The following is a 12,678-nucleotide window of genomic DNA, read 5'->3' as shown; positions in this document are numbered from 1 at the left end:
ATATTTTCATACTTCTAATGGATTGATTCATATTTTAAGGTTCTCGGAGTGAGACTTTAAGCGGCTGCAGCAGAAGTGTTGAGACGAAAGATGATATCAAGACATTAATAGAATATTCCCATTCACATTATGATTCTTCGTCATAACATCCGACCAAACATCCTTTACATTCACCGAGCGAAGATTATGAACGTCCAGGCCCCCCCTTCCTGCACTCGGGGTCCGACCGGGCCAAGTTTCGGTGCGGGGGTCCCAGTTAGGCCCTAGAATATGGTCTTCAAATTTCAGGGCGGTAGGACCTTCCTATCTCAAAAACAGTTTTTCCACCACATTCTGAACCATTAGGTCTCGCAGGCAACACTTCTGAAGGGGCTTTGTCCAAATGACAGTCCATTTGGGAAAACTTTTTTTCTCTATGGGCTAGAACTACAAATCTTGGATATGTCGTTCTCGGGGCCCCGGGAAATGTGTGTAAACATTTTAGCATCACTAGCTATCTCGAAAAGGCTGGAAAAGGGGCGTGACCTCCAACAGTACAGTCAATGTGAATCTGTATTTCTCTCATAACATTTTGTCATTTTTGAAGAGAGGCCTGATTCTCAGATATGCATGTTGGACTGTTAGGGTATAGGTCTGGGAAGAACTTCAGGCCAAAATCTTGGAAGCGAGCCGCTGGATGCAGGTGCAACGAGATGGAGCACTTGCTGAGTCATTTCCTGTAGGGCTGGAGCCACAGGTTGAAGCGTATGCGTCCTTTGAAACCCCCTTTGATATATAAGAGACCCCAAGGTACAGTTTACTTAAATGTTCTCGCCTCAGTCACCTATTGCATCACTTCCTTTAGGGCTTCGGCCTCCTAATTGATCATTGTAGTATAATTGAATGCCCTCTTTCATATTATATGATACTTCCACCTCTGGGACGTGGCAACAACTCTCCAAATCCATATGGGGAGGGGGGGGGGGGGATGCTTTTGGACAGTAGGGGTGTACACTAGACATAAATAGGAAGCAAACTCAGGAGAAGGAATGACCTCTCACAAATATTTATTGAATAAATTGTTTCAAATAACCCTTCCTCGTTAAATCAATGAACTTGGTGTTTTGCTTAACAAAAAGGTTATAGAAGAAGTCTAAAGTGCAGAAAATAAAAACATCCAAGCTGCCTTTTAAGGATACCTCGGAATATCGGTCTATTTTTTAACCGTCGGACCCCAGTTTACGACAAAAACAACACAATTTACGGCAGCTCCTTTGCCGCGTGGTTTTTAGAGCCATGTAAGGATTAGAGGGGGCGGTCGATAGCAACCACCATAGCAACCATGACGGTCAAGTGACTGGATGCAGCCCCGTTGAAAATAATAGAATACCACCCAACACACTCAGGAGATTAATGATATTTAAATTATTATGACCATGAAGTCTTGATTTGCATGGGTTTACATTTCGTTCTGTGTAGCATGGAAAAATCTGAGAAACACTCCCATTCAGAATGCATTAGTTTACATTTCGTTCTTTGGAAAACGGTTCTTTAGTAATAATATTTGAGGGAATATTTTTTTGTTGTTGTTTTAGCAGCGAAATGCACCGTGTGCGTGTGTGTGCGTGTGTGTGTGTGTGTGTGTGTGTGTGTGTGTGTGTGTGTGTGTCTGTGTGTGTCTGCGTGCGTGTGCGTGTGTGTGTGTGTGTGTGTGTGTGTGTGTGTGTGTGTGAGAGTGTCTGTGTGTCTGTGTGTGTCTGTGCGTGCATGTGCGTGTGTGTGCTTGTGTGTGTGTGCGTGTCTGTGTGTATAACACGCTATTTTATGTTGAAATGCGATGTAATCCAGTGTTCACGAAACGTACACTGTCAACGTATGCTTTTGGCGAGTGGGTTGGCTCTCAGATATACGTGTTTCTAACAAGATGATATCATTAAAAGTTACATAAAGTAACAGTTTAATAACACAAACGCAGGAAGCACGTGAGCTGCTATAGCGAAAGCAGCCCACAACCTGACGTCGTTGAAACATGCGAGCGAGCCGATCAAATCCTAATAACTATAAAACTAAAGATCAGACACTGACTGAAGATTATGCAAGTAAAGAGTATATTTCTCGCTAGAAATGTTATTAGAAACACGTTTAACGGTGAATCGGTCCTAAAATATTGCATTTCCCATTCAGATAATAAAGATTAATAAAGATCATACACATTCACTGAATGAAGATTATGTAAGGAAAATGTAAATTTCTCGCTAGAAATGTCATTAGAAACGCGTTTAATGGTGTATCTGTCCTAAAATATTGCATTTCCCATTCAGATAATAAAGATTAATATAAGCTACGCCGTGTTCCGGAGCCGCGGGGGATTCTGGGAATTGGGGTTGTCAGTTGACAAGGCAAATGGCACCTTATCGTGGTGGAGAGGTTTGCGTGTCCCTGTGAACCTGAGAGCTGTGTTGTCTGGAGCCTTGTGCTCCTGGTAGGGTCTCTCATGGCAGAGTGGTCTCAGGTGAGGGGCCAGACTAAGAATGGTTCATAAAACTCCAATGAATAACGAAAAAAGAGGAGATGTGACCCGGCCCGGAGGAAGCCCGGGGCCCCCGTCTGGAGCTAGGCCCAGACGGAGGGCTCGATGGCGAGCGCCTGGTGGCCGGGTTTGCCACGGAGCCCGGTCGGGCATAGCCCGAACAAACTACGTGGCACCCCCCCTCTCTTCATCCCATGGGCCCACCACCTGTGGGAAGACCCGTTGGGGTCGGGTGCGCAGCCACATGGGTGGCAGCGAAGGTCATGGGTCTCGACGGACCAGACCCGGGCGGCAGAAGCTGGCTCTGGGGACGTGGAACGTCACCTCGCTGTGGGGAAAGGAACCGGAGCTTGTGAGGGAGGTGGAGCGCTATCAGTTAGATCTGGTGGGGCTTACCTCCACGCACAGTCTCAGCTCTGGTACCGTACTCCTGGATAAGGGTTGGACTCTATTCTTCTCCGGAGTTGCCAAGGGCGTGAGGCGCCGGGCGGGTGTGGGGATACTCATAAATCCCCGGCTGAGCGCCGCGGTGTTGGAGTTTACCCCGGTAGACGAGAGGGTCGCCTCCCTGCGCCTAAGGGTTGTAGGGGGGAAAACTCTGACTGTTGTTTGTGCGTATGCACCAAACAGCAGCTCAGAGTACTCGGCCTTCTTGGAGACCCTGAATGGAGTCCTGTATGGGGCTCCAGTAGGGGACTCCGTAGTTCTGCTGGGAGACTTCAACGCCCACGTGGGCAACGATGGAGACACCTGGAGAGGCGTGGTGGGGAGGAACGGCCTCCCTGATCTAAACCCGAGCGGTCGTTTGTTATTGGACTTCTGTGCTAGTCATGGATTATCCATAACAAACACCATGTTCGAACATAAGGGTGCTCATAAGTGTACCTGGTACCAGAGTACCCTAGGCCGAAGATCGATGATCGATTTCGTGATCGTGTCATCTGATCTGAGGCTGCATGTTTTGGACACTCGGGTAAAGAGAGGGGCGGAACTGTCAACCGACCACCATCTGGTTGTGAGTTGGATCAGGGAATGGGGGAAATTTCCGGATAGACCTGGTAAGCCCAAACGAGTAGTGCGGGTGAACTGGGAACGTCTGGAGGAGGCCCCCGTCCTAGGTATCTTCAACTCACACCTCCGGCGGAGCTTTTCTGGCATTCCTGTGGAGGTTGGGGGCATTGAGCCGGAGTGGGCGGTGTTCAAAGCCTCCATTGCTGAAGCTGCGGTGGCTAGCTGTGGCCTCAGGGTCTTAGGCTCCTCAAGGGGCGGTAACCCTCGGACACCGTGGTGGACTACGGTGGTCAGGGAAGCCGTCCGACTGAAGAAGGAGGCCTTCCGGGATATGATATCCTGGAGGACTCCTGACTCGGTTGCAGGGTACCGACAGGCTCGAAGGGCTGCAGCGGCTGCCGTGTCGGAGGCTAAGCAGCGGGTGTGGGAGAAGTTCGGAGAGGCCATGGAGAAGGACTTTCGGTCGGCACCAAAGTGTTTCTGGAAGACTATCCGGCACCTCAGGAGGGGGAAACGGGGAACCATCCAAGCTGTGTACAGTAAGGATGGGACTCTGTTGACCTCAACTGAGGAGGTCGTCGGACGTTGGAAGGAACACTTTGAGGAACTCCTGAATCCGAATAACACGCCCTCTATGTTGGAGGCAGAGCTCGAGGTTGATGGTGTTTCGTCGTCAATTTCCCTGGTGGAGGTCACTGAGGTAGTCAAACATCTCCGCAGTGGCAAAGCCCCAGGGATTGATGAGATCCAGCCAGAAATGCTAAAGGCTCTGGGTGTTGAGGGGCTGTCATGGTTGACACGCCTATTCAACATCGCGTGGGAGTCGGGTACAGTGCCAAAGGAGTGGCAAACCGGGGTGGTGGTTCCCCTGTTCAAAAAGGGGGACCAGAGAGTGTGTGCCAATTACCGGGGTATCACACTTCTCAGCCTCCCTGGTAAAGTCTACTCCAAGGTGCTGGAAAGGAGGGTTCGGCCGATCGTCGAACCTCAGATTGAAGAGGAACAATGCGGTTTTCGCCCCGGACGTGGAACTACGGACCAGCTCTTCACTCTTGCAAGGATCCTGGAGGGGGCCTGGGAGTATGCCCATCCGGTCTACATGTGTTTTGTGGATCTGGAGAAGGCGTATGACCGGGTCCCCCGGGAGAAACTGTGGGAGGTGCTGCGGGAGTATGGGGTAAGGGGGTCTATCCTCAGGGCCATCCAATCTTTGTACTCCCAAAGCGAGAGCTGTGTTCGTGTTCTCGGCAGCCAGTCAGTTTCTTTCTCAGTGGGTGCTGGTCTCCGCCAGGGCTGCGCCTTGTCACCAATCCTGTTTGTGATATACATGGACAGGATATCGAGGCGTAGTCGTGGTGGGGAGGGGTTGCAGTTCGGTGGTCTGAGGATCTCGTCACTGCTTATTGCAGATGATGTGGTCCTCATTGGATCATCGGCCTGTGACCTTCAGCACTCACTGGATCGGCTGGCGGCCGAGTGTGAATCGGCTGGGATGAGGATCAGCACCGCTAAATCTGAGGCCATGACTCTTAGCAGGAAACCGGTGGATTGCTTACTCCGGGTAGGAAATGAGTCCTTAGCCCAAGTGAAGGAGTTCAAGTACCTCGGGGTCTTGTTCGCGAGTGAGGGTACTATGGAGCGTGAGATTGGCCGGAGAATCGGAGCAGGGGGGGCGGTATTGCGTTCGCTTTACCGCACCGTTGTAACGAAAAGAGAGCTGAGCCGCAAGGCAAAGCTCTCGATCTACTGGTCGATCTTCGTTCCTATCCTCACCTATGGTCATGAGGGCTGGGTGATGACCGAAAGGACGAGATCGCGGGTACAAGCGGCCGAGATGAGTTTTCTCAGAAGGGTGGCTGGCGTCTCCCTTAGGGATAGGGTGAGAAGCTCAGCCATCCGTGAGGAACTCGGATTAGAGCCGCTGCTCCTTTACTTAGAAAGGAGTCAGCTGAGGTGGTTCGGGCATCTGGTAAGGATGCCCACTGGGCGCCTTCCTTGGGAGGTGTTTCTGGCACGTCCAGTGGGGAGGAGACCTCGGGGAAGACCCAGGACTAGGTGGAGAGATTATATCTCAACACTGGCCTGGGAACGCCTCGGGATCCCCCCGTCAGAGTCAATGTGGCCCGGGAAAGGGAAGTCTGGGGCCCCCTGCTTGAGCTGCTCCCCCCGCGACCCGACCCCGGATAAGCGGATGACGATGAGGAGGATGAGGATGAGTTGACAAATGGGGCTTGTTTTGTTGTTAGGATTAAGTGGGGTGAATGGGTTCGGGATGTTATGTGGTTGTGTGAAATGCTACGTCTCCAGTGTTCATGGAAACGTACACCGTCAACGTTTTTTCTTGGCGACTGGGTTGAAGATTCAGTGAGTTCAGAAAGGAAAAAAGCACATTATCCTTCCCCGTCACACCCCTGGACATCGACCCGTCCATGCTGAACATGTCAGCATTCACTTTCGTGAGTCAACCCGATCTTGAAATTGAACTGGCTGACATAGCTGACAAAGAGGTATGGGTGTCCAAGTTCAAAAGTCTGACAGCTGATCTCGAAGACGTCGCCCGTCAGAAGGCTATTCTCGCTCGAGAACACAAATGGAGCGAAATAGAAAACCTTCCCAAACCCGACAAACTTGTGTTTGAGACATGGAATGCAATTCCCGAAACTTATCACAACATCAAGAAGTATGCCTTTGGAGTCCTGTCCATCTTTGGATCCACATACTTATACGAGCAAATATTTTCTAACATGAACTATGTCAAATCAAAATATCGCTCACGCCTCACAGATGTCAGCCTGCAATCCTGCGTTAAGATGAAGGTCACGTCCTACAGCCCCGACATAGAAAAGCTCAGCAGTGATGTTCAGAAACAGAAATCACATTAAACAGGTGAGGACACTACCATTTAATAGGCTATTATTTTGCACCAAAAAATATATATTTTAGAAACTGAGCTGTTGTGTTATTTTGTTTTTTGTTCAGATTCGATGGTTTATTGCTGTGGCCGAGGAAAAATCAAGAGGATGACAACAAACCTATGTTTACCTGTTTACGTGTTCTTTATGTTTAGACTTATTATACTCGTTCTATATGTTTGATTTATTTCAAAGTTATTTCTCCTCTTCATAAGAGTTTGAGGTTTTCCTGTTAGAACAGCAATAAAATGTTCTTCAACAGCTTTCTCTTCGTTGTTTTATAATTTCATGAATGCAACGAACTATGTTTTTTTTTACAGAGTGTCACAAAAAATGTCTGTGCGGTGCGCAGCGTTAGCGTCTCCGGAGGTGGGAGGGGGTGAATTAAAAAGTTTGCGGCTCCAAAAAATCATTTTTTGCGGGAGATGGGCCAAAATGGCTCTTTTGATACAAAAGGTTGCCGACCCCTGCGCTAGACCCCCATGCAACCCAGTCGCCAAGAAAAAACGTCTACGGTGTACGTTTCCATGAACACTGGATACGTAGCATTTCAACGTAAAAAATAGCGTGTTATACCTTCAGTATCCACGCGTGCCGCTGTGGAGGCGGGTTTCGGGGTTTGGGTTTCACGGCTTTCGCGGCAAATTGTGGACACGATTGTTTAGGGGGGGGGGGGAGGTAGACTGTTGTTGACCGGGGAGGGGGGGGGGGAGACACGTTTGTTGAGGGGGACGACGACGACACGATTGTAGGGGGGGGGACACGTTTGTTGAAGGGGGGGGGGGGGGGGAGGGGAGACACGTTTGTAGGGGGGGGGGGCACGCTCGACAACGAGAGTTGTTTTTTATTGAACGCTCGACAACGAGAGTTGGTTTTTATTGAACGAGATTTCAACACGGAACAGCTGCACGAAACGATGGTCACGTCACTCTCGGTGACGGTGTCGACAACAATGAACACACGAACAATGTTAATAGAACAACACACAACCACATAACATCCCGAACCCATTAACCCCACTTAATCCTAACAACAAAACAAGTTAACAAAAGCCCCATTTGTCAACTGACAACCCCAATTCCCAGAATCCCCCGCGGCTCCGGAACACGGCGTAGCTTATATTAATCTTTATTATCTGAATGGGAAATGCAATATTTTAGGACAGATACACCATTGAACGCGTTTCTAATGACATTTCTAGCGAGAAATGTACATTTTCCTTACATAATCTTCAGTCAGTGAATGTGTATGATCTTTATTAATCTTTATTATCTGAATGGGAAATGCAATATTTTAGGACCGATTCACCGTTAAACGTGTTTCTAATAACATTTCTAGCGAGAAATATACTCTTTCCTTGCATAATCTTCAGTCAGTGTCTGATCTTTAGTGTTATAGTTATTAGGATTTGATCGGCTCGCTCGCATGTTTCAACGACGTCAGGTTGTGGGCTGCTTTCGCTATAGCAGCTCACGTGCTTCCTGTGTTTGTGTTATTAAACTGTTACTTTATGTAACTTTTAATGATATCATCTTGTTAGAAACACGTATATCTGAGAGCCAACCCAGTCGCCAAAAGCATACGTTGACAGTGTACGTTTCGTGAACACTGGATTACGTCGCATTTCAACATAAAATAGCGTGTTATACACACACACACACACACACGCACACGCACGCACGCACGCACACAGACACACACACACACACACACACACACACACACACACACACACACACACACACACACACACGCACACACAGTGCATTTCGCTGCTAAAACAACAACAAAAATATTCCCTCAAATATTATTACTAAAGAACCGTTTTCCAAAGAACGAAATGTAAACCAATGCATTCTGAATGGGAGTGTTTCTCAGATTTTTCCATGCTACACAGAACGAAATGTAAACCCATGCAAATAAAGACTTCATGGTCATAATAATTTAAATATCATTAATCTCCTGAGTGTGTTGGGTGGTATTCTATTTTTTTCGACGGGGCTGGTGCCGTCTCCTTTTGACCTTTTGACCCCAGACTTCTGGGGGAATAGCTGAATCAATTCATTAGTCAATCAGAAGCATGTAAATATCTTCCCGGTGGCGTAGGAGGACGAACAAGGTGTCCTTCAACATCTACGCTTCCAGGCGATTACAACGGTGCCACACATGAGCATATTCAAACATGTTTAATGGTAGTAATTAGCTGTCAAAATTGGAGGCCTTAATCAATAATGAGCAGCTATTGATTTGCTTCCCGATATAAATTTGTGACAAATTACATGTTATTTAGCATCTACACGTTGAGATGAGTCCAATGACACCAAGCATGACACTCTAGCTAATGGTAACATGTATTTTACATGGTACACCTAGGTCTAGGACATGATCTCGGTGTAGCAAGAGGGTGAGCTTGATCTCATTGGACTCAGCTTAACATGTAGATGCTAATTAACATGTAATTTGTCGAAAATCTCCATCGGGAAGCAAATCTATGGCTGGTCATTATTGATAAAGGCCTCCAAAATCGACAGCTAATTACTACCCCGAAACATATTCAAATATGATCATGTGTGGCACTGTTGCAATCGTCTCGAAACGTAGATGACAAAGGACACCTTGTTTGCCCTGTTGCACGACCGGGAAGATATTTTCATACTTCTAATGGATTGATTCATATTTTAAGGTTCTCGGAGTGAGACTTTAAGCGGCTGCAGCAGAAGTGTTGAGACGAAAGATGATATCAAGACATTAATAGAATATTCCCATTCACATTATGATTCTTCGTTTCGTCATAACATCCGACCAAACATCCTTTACATTCACCGAGCGAAGATTATGAAAGTCCAGGCCCCCCTTCCTGTACTCGGGGTCCGACCGGCCAAGTTTCGGTGCGGGGGTCCCAGTTAGGCCCTAGAATATGGTATTCAAATTTCAGGGCGGTAGGACCTTCCTATCTCAAAAACTGTTTTTCCACCACATTCTGAACCATTAGGTCTCGCAGGCAACACTTCTGAAGGGGCTTTGTCCAAATGACAGTCCATTGGGAAAACTTTTTTTCTCTATGGCTAGAACTACAATCTTGGATATGTCGTTCTCGGGGCCCCGGGAAATGTGTGTAAACATTTTAGCATCACTAGCTATCTCGAAAAGGCCGGAAAAGGGGCGTGACCTCCAACAGTACAGTCAATGTACATAAGACAGAGGTTAGTTTCTAGGCCCCATTTTTTGCGGGATGGAGGTGTACATTTGTGGCTTAATGTGTGTAGACACAGCTGGCCTGTGGCCACGTCTTTGAAGTCTGGGGTCAAAAGGTCAAAAGGAGCCGGCACCATGCCGCTTATGAGATAACAAAAAGTGAATCTGTATTTCTCTCATAACATTTTGTCATTACTGAAGAGAGGCCTGATTCTCAGATATGCATGTTGGACTGTTAGGGTATAGGTCTGGGAAGAACTTCAGGCCAAAATCTTGCAAGCGAGCCGCTGGGTGCAGGTGCAACGAGATGGAGCACTTGCTGAGTCATTTCCTGTAGGGCTGGAGCCACAGGTTGAATCCTAGGAATTTCAAAGGACGCGTATGCGTCCTTTGAAACCCCCATTGATATATAAGAGACCCCAAGGTACAGTTTACTTAAATGTTCTCGCCTCACTCACCTATTGCATCACTTCCTTTAGGGCTTCGGCCTCCTAATTGATCATTGTAGTATAATTGAATGCCCTCTTTCATATTATATGATACTTCCACCTCTGGGACGTGACAACAACTCTCCAAATCCATATGGGGAGGGGGGGGGATGCTTTTGGACAGTAGGGGTGTACACTAGACATAAATAGGAAGCAAACTCAGGGGAAGGAATGACCTCTCACAAATATTTATTGAATAAATTGTTTCAAATAACCCTGCCTCGTTAAATCAATGAACTTGGTGTTTTGCTTTCAAAAATAGGTTATAGAAGAAGTCTAAACTGCACAAAATAAAAACATCCAAGCTGCCTTTTAAGGATACCTCGGAATATCTGTCTATTTTTTAACCGTCGGACCCCAGTTTACGACAAAAACAACACAATTTACGGCAGCTCCTTTGCCGCGTGGTTTTTAGAGCCATGTAAGGATTAGAGGGGGCGGTCGATAGCAACCACCATAGCAACCATGACGGTGAAGTGACTGGATGCAGCCCCGTTGAAAAAAATGTGTGTGTGTGTGTGTGTGTGTGTGTGTGTGTGTGTGTGTGTGTGTGTGTGTGTGTGTGTGTGTGTGTGTGTGTGTGTGTGTGTGTATAACACGCTATTTTATGTTGAAATGCGACGTAATCCAGTGTTCACGAAACGTACACTGTCAACGTATGCTTTTGGCGACTGGGTTGGCTCTCAGATATACGTGTTTCTAACAAGATGATATCATTAAAAGTTACATAAAGTAACAGTTTAATAACACAAACACAGGAAGCACGTGAGCTGCTAGTTTAGCGAAAGCAGCCTAACAACCTGACGTCGTTGAAACATGCGAGCGAGCCGATCAAATCCTAATAACTATAAAACTAAAGATCAGACACAATCACTGACTGAAGATTATGCAAGTAAAAAGTATATTTCTCGCTAGAAATGTTATTAGAAACACGTTTAACGGTGAATCGGTCCTAAAATATTGCATTTCCCATTCAGATAATAAAGATTAATAAAGATCATACACATTCACTGACTGAAGATTATGTAAGGAAAATGTACATTTCTCGCTAGAAATGTCATTAGAAACGCGTTTAATGGTGTATCTGTCCTATAATATTGCATTTCCCATTCAGATAATAAAGATTAATATAAGCTACGCCGTGTTCCGGATCCGCGGGGGATTCTGGATTGGGGTTGTCAGTTGACAAATGGGGCTTTTGTTAACTTGTTTGTTGTTAGGATTAAGTGGGGTTAATGGGTTCGGGATGTTATGTGGTTGTGTGTTGTTCTATTAACATTGTTCGTGTGTTCATTGTTGTCGACACCGTCACCGAGAGTGACCGTGACCATCGTTTCGTGCAGCTGTTCCGTGTTGAAGTCTCGTTCAATAAAAACCAACTCTCGTTGTCGAGCATGCCCCCCCCCCCCCTACAAACGTGTCTCCCCCCCCCCCCCCCCCCCCCCCCCTCAACAAACGTGTCCCCCTCCCCCCCCCCCCCCCCTTCAACTAACGTGTTCCCCCCCCCCCTACAATCGTGTCGTCGTCGTCCCCCTCAACAAACGTGTCTCCCCCCCCCCTCCGCCGGTCAACAACAGTCTACTTCCCCCGCCCCCTAAACAATCGTGTCCACAATTTGCCGCGAAAGCCGTGAAACCCAAACCCCGAAACCCGCCTCCACAGCGGCACGCGTGGATACTGAAGGTATAACACGCTATTTTCTACGTTGAAATGCTACGTATCCAGTGTTCATGGAAACGTACACCGTAGACGTTTTTTCTTGGCGACTGGGTTGCCCCATGGGACCTCTGGACCAGGAAAATTAGAATGGGAGTCAATGGAAAGTAATGTTTTATTTTCTGATCCTAGTCATTAAATGCCTTGGATTACACATATGTTTTAATATGTTTTTTTGTGATAATTTTTCTGTCAAAATCTTGACATGAAAAATTATCATTTAAATCCACAAACAACATGTGTGTAATCCGGGGCATAAAAAGACTGAGACAAGAAAATTATTATTTCTCTGCATTGAAACCCAATCATACTTTACGATCTCATAGGCCCCATGGGGGTCTAGCGGAAGGGGCGGACTTACGAGCTCTATAGGGGAGGGTCTGCGGCCCGATCGGCCCCAGCAGGACCACCCCACAGCTGGCCTTCAGGGGTAAACACGCTATCAGGACACGGTGTGAGTGGAGTTGGGGTGGGATAACAAAAGCCTGGTGTCAAAATGTAGAGCCTGCTGTGACTGAATATTTGGCAGTATACTGACTGAGTTGTGTGCTTATTAAGCGTGTTTGTGTGTGTGTGTGTGTGTGTGTGTGTGTGTGTGTGTGTGTGTGTGTGTGTTTGTACATGCTGTGTGTGTGTCTGTGGGCATGTGTGTGTGTGTTCAAGGTGCATTATGTTTCTGTGTCCCACACACACAACGTATTGTGTGTGTGGGTGTGTGAGTTTTTGTGTATGAATTGGGAATTTGTGTGCAGGGATGTTTGTGATGTTGATGTTTGCGTGTATTTCTTGCTTTTTTGTGTTTGTGTGTGTCGGTATGCATTTAGCTTGTTTGTGTGTGTGTGTATAG

At 47.1% G+C, this 12,678-nt stretch overlaps 1 protein-coding gene and 1 long non-coding RNA gene across 3 annotated transcripts in view; one reads left to right on the top strand and one right to left on the bottom strand.

Annotated features, from left to right (window-relative positions):
- LOC132446522 (uncharacterized) overlaps positions 1 to 12,678 on the top strand; it is a 143,404-nt gene that overhangs the window by 45,890 nt on the left and 84,836 nt on the right. The window lies entirely within an intron of this gene.
- Positions 1 to 12,678, bottom strand: part of LOC132446511 (protein shisa-8-like) — a 51,319-nt gene that overhangs the window by 24,138 nt on the left and 14,503 nt on the right. The window lies entirely within an intron of this gene.

Source organism: Gadus macrocephalus, chromosome 18 (assembly GCF_031168955.1).
Source record: "Gadus macrocephalus chromosome 18, ASM3116895v1".
NCBI classification, from domain to species: domain Eukaryota; kingdom Metazoa; phylum Chordata; class Actinopteri; order Gadiformes; family Gadidae; genus Gadus; species Gadus macrocephalus.
The sequence above is the reverse complement of the archived record's forward strand: the minus strand, read 5'-3'. Positions and strand labels throughout refer to the sequence as shown.